The 16123-nt window shown below is 39.9% G+C and overlaps 2 protein-coding genes across 11 annotated transcripts in view; both read left to right on the forward strand.

Annotated features, from left to right (window-relative positions):
- Itpr2 (inositol 1,4,5-trisphosphate receptor type 2) overlaps positions 1-16123 on the forward strand; it is an 842075-nt gene that overhangs the window by 480832 nt on the left and 345120 nt on the right. The window lies entirely within an intron of this gene.
- Positions 1-16123, forward strand: part of LOC109687063 (inositol 1,4,5-trisphosphate-gated calcium channel ITPR2-like) — a 147639-nt gene that overhangs the window by 26675 nt on the left and 104841 nt on the right. The window contains exon 1 of one of the 3 annotated variants that reach the window (XM_074075825.1): positions 583-15417. The exons of the other annotated variants lie outside the window; for them this stretch is intronic. The gene's annotated coding sequence lies outside the window, so the exon portion shown is untranslated. Of the gene's footprint in view, positions 1-582; positions 15418-16123 lie in introns of those variants that run through there. 3 annotated transcript variants of the gene reach the window in all.

The following is a 16123-nucleotide window of genomic DNA, read 5'->3' on the forward strand; positions in this document are numbered from 1 at the left end:
AGGTTAATTTTTATTTTCCCACTTTTTACTTTTCAGGATTGTCCAAATTTATTATCATTATCACGTATTAATTTTCTATTTGAATGTAAGATTATTCAGTTATTTCCAGAAAAACAAAGAGAAATACTCAAAATGATATACCCAAAATGTCAACACTGTGTCTTTACAGTGATTTCTTTTGCATTATACTTCTTTTTATTTCCAAGTTTCTCTTTTTCTACCATTACTTTATTATTTAAATTCTTATTTGAGTTTTGCATTAGCAACACATTGACTATGAAGGGATCTCATTGTGGTGATTCCATTCATGAGTACAGCATGCCTTGAGCATGCTCATCCCTTCACTCTATTTCCATTCCCTTCTTCCCCCGTTTGCAGACAGTTTCATTGTGCTCTCTTCATATGTGTATATGAAGCATGCACTGATCCTCGTTCTCCCTCATACCCTCCTTACCCTCTTCCTCCCACTGATTCCTCCCCTACAGAGACCCATTTACATTCATGTCTCAGTCCTTAGGATATGTGCCCAAGAGTGGTGTGGCAGAGTCATAAGGTAAGCCTGTTTCTAGTTTTTTTTGAGGAACCGCTATATTGATTTGCATAATGGTTGGAATCGTGTCCATTCCCACTAACTGTACAGGAACAGTGTATAAAACTTCCCTTTTCCTTGCATCCTTGGCAGCATTTGTTATTTGTTTTCTTGGTGATTGTCAATCTGACTGAGATGAGAAGGAATGTTGTTTATTTTTGATTTGCATTTCCTTTATGGTCAAAGATGTTGAACATTTCTTCATATGTTTATTGACCATTTGTATTTCTTTTGAGAATTGTCTCTTCAGCTTATTTACCCATTTATTCAGTGGGTTGTGGATTCTTTGAGAGGTTGGTTTTTTGAGCTCTCTTTATATTCCGGTTATTAATCCCTTGCTAGTTGTTTGTTTTCTTGATGATTGCCAATCTAACTGAGGTGAGGTGGATTCTTAGTGTGGTTCTGATCTGTGTTTCCTTTATGGATAAGGATGTTAAACACTTCTTCATGTGTTTAGTAGCCATTTGTACTACTTCTGAGAACTGTCTATTCAGTTCATTTGCCCATTTATTAATTGGATTATTTGTTCTTCTGCCAGTTAGTTTGTTGAGCTCTTTGTATATTCTAGATATTAATTCTTTATTTGTTGAATAGCTGGTGAAGATTTTTTCCTGTTCTGTAGGTTATTTCTTGATTCTGGTAGCTTTCTTTTGATATGAAGCAACTTTTTAACTTGATGCAGTCCCATTTGTCAATTCTTCTTATTCCCTGAACTAATTAGTCCTGTTTAGAAAATGGTCACCTCTGTCTATACCTTCCAGAGTTTTCCCTACTTTTTCCTATACCCATCTCAAAGTTTTAGGTCTTACATTAAGATCTTAGATCCATTTGGAGTTTTATTTTTGTACAGAGTGAGAGGGTCTAATCTCAGTCTTCCAACTTGTTCCTTGTGATAGAGTCTCACTAGCATTTTTACTTGACCTCCAACTGCCACCCTCCTATCTTTGCTTCCAAAGTAGTTGAGAGGTGTGAACCACATGTCCAGTCAATTCTCAGTGGTTCTTAAACACAAAATAAAATTTTGCCTGAACTTTCATTTGTTGGGGTTTCCAAAATAATAACAGTTTAATACCCAGTACTTCCAAAAAAATACTAATACTAATGTATTTAACTGACAGAAGTCCATGAGTTAAAAAAAATGAATATAAAGTATTTACCACCTTTATCCTTTCTAAGTTTACAAAAACTTCAGGTGTTGAGACGTAGTTGATTTTGCTCCTCACTGTCATGAGCACAACTTGATCTTCTATTTTAACTCTCCTCATTGTCGTCTTTCGCTTGGTGCTTCATTTGGAAATGTATAAGATCACTTCATCCACTAACTTTACTCATTTGTTCTTCCCAAGATTTCATTTCATTGTCATAGTAGATCTTATCATCTTCACCACATGGAATACATACTTGCTTTTTCACTAGGCGTATTTTTTCCAGATTTAATTTACTCTTAAGCTTTGCCAGTGATGAACCATCCTTGCCTTCCTGAACGCTTTCAGATACAAAAATGTTACAAGTTGAGTGAGATTCTTTTGGTTTTCTAAGCATTGTTAAACAACTCTTTTTTTTATTAGCATGTTTGTTTTTAAATATTTTAGTATGATTTCTTTTTCTAAAGATGTCATCTGACTTGACTTAGCTGTTCTTGAGTTCTGTTTATCTCATCTTTGTGCTTACAACTCTCGGAGAACTTCTTTAGAGCCACATCCTGAAGGAAAGATGTGCTGATTGTGTCACTGGTGAGGGGAGATATTTAACATCTGGCTAATAGTATCATGATTTGGTCTCTGTAGTAGGTGTTTTATATACAATATCTCTATAGGAATATTTCATTTTCCCTAAACTCAGAACCTTGCAGAGAGAGTGATATACACAATGTCCTTTAAGTTAAACTGGTCACTTTGGAAAAGAAATATAAATTTATTCTCAGAAGAGAAAGCATGAAACAGGCTTTGGAGGAAAACCTTCCCCGGAAATGTTCATATAACCACTCGGTAAGTGTTCATAAAACCACTTACCCAGGACAAGTGAGGTCTGCTTGCAGTAGAGTCTTCACTGAGGATAGACTCACAGTAAAACAACCACACATATGCGACCAGCACTCAAGAACAACCTGCCAGTGACTCAAGTGGTAGAGCGCCTGCCTAGCTCTACCACTTGAGGACCTGAGTTCATATCCCAGAACTACCTACCATAAAAAAACCCCAAAAAACCCAAAACCTGCCAGAGACAATGTGACACCATCAGTGTGTGTAAAATAATTTAAAAGAGAAGAATGTGGAGAAATCATAACGAAGAACACAGTGTGGATGAGGACAGGTAGATTTTCAAAAGCATGTACTACCATGCTGTATAACACTCACTAGAGAATTAGTGCTCTGGAAGAGAGCTTTGAGATTGATGAGACTTTAGCACAGACAGACATAAAGGAAGTGAATTTGAAGAGTCATGAAACATTTGGAGTGTAGGTTGAGAAGGCCCAGCAGTGTCTAACTGAATTCTAGAAGCAGAGAGTAGCGAATGGGAGAGAGGCGTGTGGCTGAGAACATTGCTCAGTTGGAGAAGAATGCTATTCCCCAGCTGGACGGGTCAGTATGTTCTGAGCAGTGATAGTCAACATGGCACTCCTTTCTACACTGCAGAGCATTAAAGACAAAAGAGGCTACCTTGACCCCATAACCTCTTCCAGGGCAGAACCAGGCATGAAGCCTTATCCATATCAGATAACCTCAAGTGGCCATTCAGTACTTTTAAATGAGGCACCCAAACTTTCCCTGGGATCATGTCCTAAAACTTGGTTCCCAGGGTGCCCCAGATTTCACTGCAGCTTTATTCCTCTGTTGGTCAGGGAGGCAAGTTTCCAGAGAACCCTTCCTTATCATTTTAGTACATCAGCAGCCCAGCTGTACTTCTGTTCCTCTTGCCTCAGCCAGACACATGCTATTCTCAAATTAGTTTGAAAAGATTTTCCTTTTCTGTATTCATACTATGATTTGTTCAAGTGACTTAAAACATTTTAGAGATTTTTTTTGGTGGTACTGGGACTTGAACTCAGGGCCTCTCACCTTGAGCCTCCATAAGCCCTATTTTTGTGAAGGGTTTTTCTAGATAGGGTCTCTTGAACTATTTGCCTGGGCTGGCTTTGAACCATGATCCTCCTGATTTCTGTCTCCTGAGTAGCTGGGATTACAGGCATAAGCCCCTAGTGCTTGGCTCATTTTAGAGATTTTAGACAACTAAAAGTAAATCTTTGTGGATCTCCCTTAGTTTTTTTTTTTTTTTATTTGAAACGAGGCACCAAAGTTCTGAATAGGTTAAGATGATTCTCCCCAAAACACAATCATGCCATATTCTTTTGACTATTCACAGTTGCCTCACTTATGAACAGAGAAACTAAGTTCTAACAAACAATTTCCAAAGACAGCCATCTTTCAATAGAAACCATACGATGAGAGTAATGTTAACAGAAGCACAGAAGCCATCTCTTAAGTAAGGTTCCTTTAACAATCAGATAGTCTCTATTTTTTTTTTTATTGTTGTACTGGGTGTTGTACTGGTGTTGTACAAAAGTTCTTACAGTATATCAAATATATCATAGTTGAATTCACCCCTCCACCATTCTCCTTTATCCTCTCTTCCCCTATTCCTGGAATAGTTTCAACAGGTCTCATTTTTCCATTTAGATATTCTACATTTTTAGAAGATACACTTGAAACTTTGGAATAAACTTGGATGTACTGAAGAGTTATAAAGGTGGTACAGAGAATTCTCTTCCACCCTCTTTCCTCAAACATTCTCATCTCATATAACCAGAGGGCATTTGTCAGAACTAAGAAATCACGATTTGTACATTATCAGTGACTGAATTCCGACTTGACTAGTTTTTCCTGGATTGCATGTTGCATTTGTTTATTGTGTCTTCTTCTGCATCTCTGGTCTGTGACACTTCTTTAGTCTCTTCTGTTTTTTGACCTTGACACTTTTAAGTGCCCTTCTCTAATTCATATCAATAGGTACATAATATCATCATGATTTATTATTTGTTTTATTTTTTGGTACACAATTTAGCCCTCTTTCCTCACACTAAATTATGACAGTTATTATTATTTTATGTTCTTTTCTTTTTTCTTTCTTCCTTTTTGTTTCCTAAGCCCTTTGCTTATTTCTTCGTTCTTCAGAAAGCCCTCCTACAGGAGTAAATTTTTCCAAAAGTCTGTGCATATTGCTACACGTGCCTTTTCAGTTAGGAGAATCTGACTTAAAAGAAGGCACCCATGAGGGTGATAAAACACAGAAGCACTGGAGGAGGGAGAGCCAGGTCCAGGAGGACTGAGGACAGCTGCTTGGCTGATTAGGCTCTCGCCAGTGTTGGGCCTTTTAGCCTAGAAAGTTCCACCTCTGAGACTCTGTAATCATTTGGCACTTTGTTATTTCACAACCCACCAAGCCCATTTTGGGGCCACTTCTGCAAGCGTCAGGTCATTTTGAAGTAGTCAGAATGCTTCAGGAATTATAAATAAAGTAAAAGCAGGAGGTGAAAACCAGTGACCTGGGGAAAGGTTATTTCTTTTATTTAGTTCCTTCTCTTCCAGTAAGTCACAGAAGTAGTTTTGAAGGCAGAACTTCACCATCTGCCTTCTCCATGGAGGTCACATACCCATACAGTGAACGGAAAGTTGCTTTGCTCTGCCATTTTTGTCCTGGAACACGCCAATCTTTTCTAGCCTAGTGACGGACCACCATGACCAGCTGAAATGCCTCCTTCACCACTTGACAATTACTGTATTGAACTTATTTAGGTTTGGCATGAGTATAATTTTTAATGAAGACAAATAATTTCATATTTGAAGTCAGCTAACATTTGCTGGCATTTGAGGCTTCCTGTGCTTTATTATTTAGCCATCATGAAAACCCCATGAGGTAGGAATTGTTGCTATTCCAAGTTTGCAGTTGAGAAAGTTAAGGATGAAATTAAGGTCGCTGAGCTCATTAGTGGTAGAGCTGAGACTAAGACCAAGTTTTACAGCTCCAGAGTGGTTTGTTTTTAACCTCTGTACCATGCTGCCCACTAAATTCTGCCTGTTGGTCCTGCAATAGCACATAGATTAAACATTAGTCCTTTTCCGCAAACAGCCATTAAATATTTGTTAGAATGATTATAGTCCTGCAGATGTTTTTTCCTCAGTCTTAATTTTGTTCTAGTGCTTTTACCTGTGGCTACCTACAGATTCTTCAGGGCTTTTCCTGTGCCTCATTGTGCTGCCGTGGGGTATTCTGAAGCCCTTTGTGAACTCTTAGAGGTGTGGCAAGAACTAAACATAGTACAATTGAGCTAGTTCAGAAAGGCCTCTCATCTTTGGAGGCCACACCTGTTGCCCAAGAGTCTTGGACGGATTTGCTTCTGCACCTTGCGTTTTTAGTTAGCCCAAATACTCTGCGTGATAATTTGCTGCTCAAAGAACGTTAGAAAATTGGGGTGGATTTCCAAGCCAATGACCCCATCGTTTCTATTACAAACCTTTAAAATCCTTGAGTGAAATGTTTCTACTACTGTGTAGATCCTGGGTATTCATGGTAAGTCACCGTATTATCAACCATGTGCTCCTAATCCCCATTACTAAACTCTTAAGTGGCCCTGGAAATTGGATAATAAGCTTATTCTTCTCAGTGAGGTTTCAGATAAGCTTTGAGGGTGAGGTAAAAACAGATTGCATCACCTCTTTGCTTCTCTTGTTGAGCTAGTTGGGTTGTACAAGGGTTTATATTTAAGATATTCTAGTCTCTATCAGAGGGAAGCTCTTGTGGTTTTAAGTGATAAAATAGGATCTCTTTGGAAGTCGTTTAAATTACACTTGAAAGCAGTACTCCCAATGAATTGTGTGTCTAAAATATGAATGATATTTAAACTTTGATTGATTTGTGACTTTAATTGTGATGGTTAGCTCTTCTTCAAGATTCAGAAATGAGGGGCAGAAAATTATCAAATACTGAACCCATGGTATAGTGCGGTAAGAAGAAATCCCCACTCCAACAAATCATGTGTCCGTGAGCTGGTTCTCATTAGCTGTGGGTTCATGTGTCAAAATCTCCCTTCTCATGTTTAATATGAAGTTAGTTGTCTAAGTACTGAGTAAATATTTTCTGTCAACATTTTAATGTTATTTAATAGTCAGCACTACCCTTTTCAAGAATAGAAAATCCCAAATATTGAAATCTTTGAGTGCTTACGATGGCCTTTCTCCATGTTACTTTATTTAATCTGCTATAGTCTCATTTTGTGATTGTGATAACATATCTTAGGAGAGTGAAATACGTGTTCAAGGTCCGACAGCCTATTGATAAGAAAGTATGAAGACCGCCAGCTTCAAACATACAGTAAGATCTTGCATATGTTCTGCAGAGTATGCACTGCAGTGTGTGAACTACTTGTTATAGTGCAGACAAGTCAGAAATAAATGGTGCTCTCAAGGAATTTATAATCTAATGAGGGAGATAAGATGTTTATATAAATAATAACAACTTAAGGTAGACGGAGATAAGGGCTATTAAATACAAGGTATGGTGAAGGTATCGTGGGAGGATGGAGATTTAAATTTCCTATTTTGAGTGCTGAGTAAAGCATCTTAGTTAAGATAGTGTTTGGCCTCCTGTGAGGAGGGACATGTAGGCTCCTGAGGCCTAAGATGCATCTTTTCATGAAAGTAACTCCCAGGGTAATAATTGGTGTGAAGAGGCAGATTGCATTTCTTTTTCCTACAGTAAGGGAATGTTTGGTATTCTTTTGAGTGTAATAGAGATGAGGGCCCTAAGCCATTGCCCTAGTAAAGTTGGTCTTCTGCATGTGATGCACAAGTAAGTCTGATAAAAGGTATTCTTCTGCCACTGCTTCTAATAACTGTTTATGTAGTCCTTATTATATGTCAGGTAACTTTCTGATTGCTTTATATTTTATCAATCCAGTTAATCCCTGTACATCTCTATGTGGTATATATTACTACAAAAATATTGTTATTATCCCCTTATATTACATAAGGTGCTGTAACAGAAATTCAAAAACACCTAAAATTAAAAACACAATTACAAAAACCCAGTGACCTATATAAGTTAGAAGTTTATTTCTCTTCCATTTAATAGTCCCAGGTGAGTGATGTGGGACTACGTTGACAACTCACTCATTCTCAATTCATGGCTTCAAAAGTTGCTATAGGTAGTCACTATTTCCAAGGAAAGGAGACAAAAGGAGGCTGAGGAAAGTAGATTCTTCTTTCAAGATGATGCCTGGAATTTCACATACCAGTCCCACTCATATCTCATGGTCACATAGTATACCCGATTGAATGGTAGCCTCGCAAAAGACATGTCCATGCCCTAATATCCAGACCCTGTGACTGAGCACTTATTTGGGAAAAGGGTCTTCGCCAGCGTGATTAAATATCTCGTGATGAGATCACCCTGGATTACTCAGGTGACCATAAATCCTGTGTCACATGTTATTATAAGAGACAGAAAAGGAGGATACAGACACAGAAGAGAAAGCCGTGTGAAGATGGAGACAGGGTTAGGAAGTTTTGCTCTGGTATAAGCCAAGGAAAACTTAGAGCCACCATAGCTGGAACAGGCAGGAGAGCATCTTTGACTTTGGATTTCTGGCCTCCAGGACTGTGGTAGAATAAATTTCTGTTTTGTTGAGCTGTCAATTTTGTGGTGATTTGTTATTGTAGCCATAGAACACTGATAACGTATCTGTATCTTGCTGCAAGGAGGCTGAGAAACATGGTGGTCAGTGAACTGGACATGTGCCTGCCTGAAAGTACTTGGAGGCACAGAGAGGTTGAGTAACTTCCCCAAAACCATACATCTAGATGGAAAGACTATTTGAAAGTCCTTAACCACTAATTCTACTGCCCTTTAAGCCTAGGGGCCATAGAAGTACAGAGGAGAGGACTGTAACTGGCTTTGAATTTAGAGAATAGAGGTCATCTGGAGCTGTGGAAAAGTGGACAGTTAGCCAGGTGGAAAGGAGAGGATTGAGGTGGAGGAGGTGTTTCTGGCTGAGACACAGAGGTATGTGATAACGTGACAGGCTCGTGTGGTTAAGAATGCGCAAAGCTTAGGAGAATGTGAGCTGAGAGGACGCAGAGTTGTGCTCACTGGAGTGTCCACATACCTAAAGCCTGCATGCCATGCAGCTGCGCAGACTCACACACTGCTGGTGGTGTACAGAATGCTGCATACACCTCCGACTGGCATACTTACGATGCTCAGCATGTACCTGCCATGTGACCTGGTAATCTCACTCAAGCATTGCAAAAGAACACTGAAAACCTAAGTTTACACAGAGCTCTGTGGATGAACATTTGTGGCAAAACCTGGAAATAAGGAAACTCTACTTCAAATGATGAGTAGTAGGCAAGTGATACACACAATGGTTCACCACACAGTGGAATGAACTCCGATGCAGCCGACTGCACACAAGAATCTTAAATGCATTAAGCTGAGAGAAAGGAGACAGACTCAAAGTTTACATAATGTGTAACTCCTTTTGCACATTTTTCTGGAAAGACTGAGGCAGAGAAGGAATTTGGCTACCTCAAGGTTGGAGGGGTGGTTAGAAGTTCACTTGACCCAGAAATACTGTCTCTGCTTCACTGATAAAATGAAGCCACATTTCTATGATTTTTTCTTACCTCTAGAGCCGTCTGTCTGGGGTGACGAGAAGGAGCTTTTTCATTCAGCTCTGCTGCTCTGGGCCTCATAGGAAGGTCTTTGGTGAGATCTTCAGATATTTATAGGCCACAGTTTTACTTTTGGGGAAATGGTGGAGGGTTAGAGAAATTCTATCCCTGGTGTATTCATTATTGACTTTGGATTTTTTAGGAATGCAATTCCAAATGAATTATTTCAATAGAATTTCCTATGGAAAGTATAATTTTATTATAATGTAGTTTCTGGGAACACATTGCAGTGAGAAACATGAACTGCTTGTGGTCCTGGAACTTTGGCTCACTTAAAACTCTCTTCAGTGGATTAAATAGTAGATGTTTTGAGGTAACTATTATGTCCTTATCTTGTATTAGGCATATTTTAAAAATATGTATTTATTAAAATGTGAAGTTGGTTCCTATTTTACATGTGCTATAGCATAACTAAAGTAAAATTATCTCCAGTGGGAGAGAGAGTGTTATATGCCTATTTATTATTTTAAGTGGGAAAATGCATGAGCTTATGCCTGTATGGCTGGTGGTTGGGGGATCTTTCTTCTCTAGTTTCTGAAGATTAAAAAAGATTAACAAATATTATTTTTTCTGAAAGTCTCCACAAATCTCCTAGAAGCTTAACAATCATTCACTTTTTGAGGTTCTTGTGAAGAGCCTTGGATAAAGAGTTGGTTTGCACATTGTGTATTCAAGTCCCAGTGAGCTGTCTACCCTCCCCAGGTGTTGACTTAGTGAGTGAGCAGTTTAAAGGTCTTCTCTGATCAAGTGCCCTTGTGTATAGATTGTGGTTTTCAAGGTAAATACAGCAATTTCAGAAGAAAGCAAACATGCTGACAGGTGGCAATGTTTGTTTTACAAATGTGGTTTTGAAACTTTGTGTTTTAAAGAATAAGGTGGGTGATATGCTAATAAAGCATCTCTCACAATAAAGACCCAACCTTAGTTGGCTAGCGCCAGGGATTCAGCTTGTTCTCCAGCCTTGTTTGTCCCTTTTTAGTTGGGGACTTCAGCAGAGATTTATATCTTGAAAATGAAAAATGTTAGATCCCTGGGAACTCACTGAGTCCCAGTACCTCTCTAATGTTTGGGTTGTGTGTGTGTGTTTCACTGACTATAGGACTGACATTGGAGTGGGGTGCGTGCGTGTGCGTGTGTGTGTGTGTGTATGTGTGTGTATGTGTGTGTGTGTGTCTTCACTGGATGACTTGGAAGTGCTTAAACTTCAATTTCCAGAGGTTCTCACAGCCATGAAGAGCTGGAAAAAAATAAGCTTATCTAGAGACTGTCCTGTCCTCGAGTTGCAGGTAGGCTAAAATGGCTCCTTAAACTAGCATTTTCTAAAGAACATAAGCTTCAGCACTGCTTAGAAACAGGGCTTAGAATTTTTGTCCTTCTGGTTCTGTTTTGGTAAGCTGCACCAGTTTGCCTTGTAAGAAGTTTCACTGATAGGCAACTTGAACTCTGATTCTATCTGCATAATTAAATACCTGGATATGGGTAAATATTGCAAGAGAAGTAGTTAAAGGAAGGTGACCATGTAGTCAGGTGAGAGTTACGTTCTATAACGGTTATAGAACAGAGAAAAAAAATCAAATACCCCAAATGTTATATTCAAAAAGTAGTGTGACTGTCCAGTGGCAAAATGGGAAAAAAGCAAAAAGCAAATGAGTATAGCTAATTTTTTAACTTAAAACAATGACAGTGGAAGCCCATTCCTATTTCTTGATTTCCCTTTTATTCTTATACATATTTGTCCAGCAGTGTAAAATCAAAGAAAGATAATTCCATTGACTTGCCTATGCTATGTAAGCCAGGGGAACAAGATGGCTGTCCACTCTCCCCCAACACAGAATGTGCAGCACTGTTCTAGAGACTTCTTTAATATTCTGCCTATTCCTTTTTCTCTTCTAAATAAAGTTTATTAGCCAGTCTGGATTTTATGACTTCCAAACGCCTGGAAATGCTGACTTAGTTGAGAAAAGCCTTTGGTACATGAGCAGCGGTCACTTTTTATGTGGAGAAAGTACAGGCATCCATCAAAGGGCAGTGAATTAGGTAACATGAGAAGGCGCAGGACAGAGCCTGTCAGGACCTGGCCTGGTGACCCTTGGGTCTCTGCCACACCCAACAGTTTTCATGATTCTGAGACATCATTTACTTTTTATACTCTCATTATTTCTTGCCCATATAGTGTGTTCCGGAAGCTACTTGAAGTTTGATGATGACATCTCTTTGTTAGCTCATGAAATTGTCTGCTCATGAAATGTTTTATTGCAATGTGTATTTCTCAGTTATGATTTGTAATATAGTAAGCATAGATTTAGACAACTCCCCAGATTTCTTACTTAAGAGTGTATTAAAAATACACTCATAATTTTTAAGAGTGTGAAAGGATCTTTTGAAGTATTTACTCAAGTTAGGAACTAGAAGTTAGGAGTAGGCTTAACTGAATGGTAGGAAGTGATGAGTGTTGTGACGAGTGTTAAGAGCAATAGAGGGGGAGGAGTTAGGTGACCATAAGTGACTAGTAGTCAGGAAGTCAGCAGGTATACCCCAGAGGCAGAGAAAATCAGGAACAGGAGAAGGACTTTTCTGGAAGCCCCTTGAGGGTAAGCTTTGTGTATAGCTAATGCTATACACAATTTATTTACAGCAGAATATAGAGTAGGCCCTTGATAAGTGTTTGTGAGTGATTGAATTGGTAGTGATTGTTGAGTCAAACAAAAAATTGAGAACATATGAGATGAGATGTTTATCATAGGATTATGTGTAACAGAGGAACCTTAGACATACAAAAGAAAGAAATATTTAATGTATCACAATGTATCCCCACAGAAGTTAATGTTCTCAGGAATATTCAGTGACATTAGGAAATGGGAAATGAAGCCAAGTATGGCAGTACACACCTGTAATCTCAGCTGCAGGAGCAGAGAGAGACAGGAGAATCACAGTTTGAGGCCAGCCTGGTCAAAGTTAATAAGATGCTATCTAAAAACAAAATACATTCAAAGGGACTGGAGGTATGTAATCCACTAGGAAATAATCCAAGTCCAGTTTCAAGTCCAGGCTCAGAATTTTTTTTTTTTTAATTCCTTCTCTGCATGTGGAAAGCCTGTCTGAATGTCTGGAGGCAGCAGAAGCAAGTGGAGTTCCATGCAGGGCAGCCGGGAGCTGGCAGCCCAATCCTACCACAGTAAAGGAAAGTCACTTTAACTTAGTGGCAGTACCTGGAAATGTAAATAAAGAGCACAGTGAGATGTGCACACCCTCTAGTGTGGCTCTTAAATAGAAGGGCAGATGACAACAGGTGTATCCAGAATGTAATTAATGGATTTGTATGTAATATATATTATGCAAACAGTTTCACATATGTATGAGTATATGCATGTAATTATATTGACCCAATCATGGAACTAAATGGTCAGAGCTCAAAACTAGCCTTGCTCTTTTTTTAATACTTTGTTTTCTAGAGCCGTTTTAGGTTCACATCAAAATGGGAGTGCAAATATAATGATTTCTTGTACACGCCTTGGCCCGACATGTACACCAGAGTTGAGCATTTGCTATAATTAGGGAGCCTAATTTGTCACGCCATTATCACCCACAGCCTGTAGTTTACAGTAGTGCCTACTCTATGTGGTGTACATTCTGTGGGATTTGACAAATGTACAATGACAGCTATCCACCAGTGTAGCACCAGGCAGAGGAATTTCACTGTCCTAAAACCATTCTGTCACCTTCCTTAGTAATTCACTTGGTGTGTGCCAGCCCATAGTATCAGTTATTCTGTATTTAATTTGTGTAGATTTGCTTGCTGTTTGCAAAACTCATGTAATTTCCTTAGGTAAAATATGATTTACAATAGAATGATACCTACATTTAAATAGCAGCTGTTCAGGGAAGGCAAACAGTTACAAGTTGCTCTTTCTCTTCCTTTGCTGAGATAAATGGACAGTGTTGTCTAGAACACACCTGCTCCTTGCCAACACGTACTGATTTACATCGGCAAGGGAAACATCACCCATTTGAATTTGGCTTCAGATGTGTGGCTGGTGGGGTGGCTCAAGTCCTAGAGACCAGCCTAGTGCTCGGAAGTTCCAGAGTTCAAATGCAGCACAAGTTATATCCCTGTGGGAGAAATTTGGCAGGACAACTGTCCTGTTACTGAAGGAGGGAAATTCTTACTGTAAGTTAGTTCATGGCACGAATACAGCCCAATCGCCTACATCTGAAGAGGGTGTTTCTTTTGATACATGGGAATTCATGTGTGCATCATTCATCAATTTCTGTATTTATGAAGCACTTTCTACCTGTAAGGTGTGCTGGTAGACACTGGAGGTTTTGCCATCATTCTACAGGTGCCTGGAAGGTTTGTATTTGGCTTCTTGACCTCAGTCACGGAGGAGACAGTGCCAGCTGTGTGTGGTCCATTGAGATCAATAAACTGCTTATTAAAAAGTATAAGTTTTGTAAATATTTTTATAAGAAAATTTAAAAGAAAATGCTGGCTAACTTATTCAAACTAAGGAGAATATAGAAAATCCTGCCCATTCTTGCATCCAGTTCTAGTTAGGGATCCCTGAGGGATGTGTGTGTGCGTTGTAATGAAGATGTTTTTAGATGTGTGCTGTGAAATGTTTAATCTTTTTAAAAACGATACTGTTTACCCCTAAGAGTTAATTACTAACCCTGCATCTGCGTTGACCCCTGAGTCTAGACACACAGCTCTGCGATTCTGTGGGATTCTGCAAGGAGTAAAGATTCTTTTATATCTGGGTTTAAAAATCACGTTCTGCAGTGTTGATTTAGGGTCTTTGAAACTTCAGGATACGATGATGCTTTTGACATTTCAGAGAGGGGTGTTTATTGTCGGAAAGTGTAGAGAAGTGAAGGGAGGACAGGAGTCTGCCTTGGTGACCACCACCTAGGCCTCATGGCTGCAGCACTGTTTCTAATAGTTGAGATTAGTTCTGCAGCTACCATTGTGACTGTGAAAACTGCCCCACAGAAGTGGACGTCTCTGCTCTGAGCTATAGGACAGCAGTGTTTCAAACTGTCTGACTAGATACCCGTGTGTGTGCCGTAATACTGAGTTGTGTACATTATCAGACGTGCACAAAAGACTGGAAAATAGAGCACAGAAATAAATGTAAATGTACTTTCTAGAGTTTTCTTCCTCGCTCCTGTGCACGTCTTTCTGGGAGTGTGCTGTCCTGGTTTTTGCTGTTCTGTTGTCTGGGTGGCATGAGCTAGCTGCAAGGCCTTGGGCAGATGGCCTTGTTCAGCTTTGCTTCTGTGTGAAGTTGGGCCAGTTAACCTGTCCATGGAGCTGTTTTGGAGATGGGGTGCAACTGTTAGTGTAAAATGTCAGGCCCCTCCATTTGTGAGACTCTCTCCTTTTCTGTCTCACTTCTTTTGCTCGTTCATGTACCTATTTCCTTTTCTTCTGCCTCAGGACTTTGCTTACTGCCACTATGCATATAATACATTTTGATCATATTCATCTCTTCTTTTACTTCTTATTCTTCCTCCACCCCTTATTTTTGGTTTTGAGATAGGGGCTTGCTAACTTTGCCTGGGCTAGCCTTGGACTCATGATCCCCCTGCCTCCACCTCCTGAGTAGCTGGGATTACAGGTGTGTGCCCCCATGCCCAGCAGGAGCACAGGCCATGATGCTAACTAAGGGCTATCGAAGTAGCTCAGTGATTGAATGCTTGCTTAGCATGTACAAGGCCCTGGCTTTGTTCCCCAGCATTGCAAAATTAAAAAAAGTTAATGGTAACTAATCATGAGTTTACTTTCTTCCTCTAGCTTCCATGTTGGACTTTCAAACTGCAGAGTAAATATAGCAACCAATAAAAACGTAGTGGAGAATCAAGCTGTGTACCTTTGATCAAGGTTCACATGTTTGAATAGACCTCATGTCTTACAGTCAGTTCCCAGTAATGAGTTTAATTTCTCTTAGTCATTCAACAAAACTTTAAAGTAGTGTGAAGGGATGGGTGTCCCCAGGGTTTAGCCTTCTCCTCACACATGCGACAGTGTGCGATTTTGAAATACCCTGTTTAGCTGCGTTACTGTGGTACCCGCTACTTTTCTTTGTGGAGATCTGATTGGTGAGTGTGCACCAGTGATAAATGGCTGTCATGTGCTTTGTGATAGAGAGCAGCACCAAGAAAACTAGGGGTGTAAGATTGTTATGGGTGACCCAAATCACAAGCTCTGCTCTCCGAGGAGGCACCTGCTCCCAGCTAGGACCCAGCAGTACTTTGGAGAAAAGCTCACGTGCTTTTGGATGGCAAATTGTCCAGTTGTTTCTGCTCATTTCCTGTGCAGACTCAGGTCCAGCTTCCTGACACCACAGCAAACGCCAGCACAGTCTGCCCTGAGCTCAGTGAATGTGGGGCACAGGGTGGGGGTGGGGGAAGAGAATGTGCTCCTTCTCTGGGTGGCCGCATTCGCACGCACCTTTTATTAGGTCTTCAAAGGAGCACCATGGAGAGGTGGAGAGCTATGCCAGAGCCTTTGTGTGTGCGTGCTTGCATGCTGTGTGCCTGTGTGTGTGTGTGTGCGCGCGCGTGTTATCTTTGTACAATGTGTCTGTGTTTTGGGGAGTCTCTTGTGTGTTGTAAGTCTCTGTGTGTGGTGTGTGCATCTGTGTGGGTTGTGTGTATCTCTGTATTGTGTGTGTCTGTGTGGGTTGTGTGTGTATGTGTGTCTCTCTGTGTGGTGTGCGTATGCGTGTCTGTGTGTGTTTGTGTGTATGTCTGAAGGGTGTATTTTTGTGTGTGGTGTGTGTTGTATGGATGTGGGTGAGGTGTG

Source organism: Castor canadensis, chromosome 6 (genome assembly GCF_047511655.1).
Source record: "Castor canadensis chromosome 6, mCasCan1.hap1v2, whole genome shotgun sequence".
Taxonomy (NCBI): Eukaryota; Metazoa; Chordata; class Mammalia; order Rodentia; family Castoridae; genus Castor; species Castor canadensis.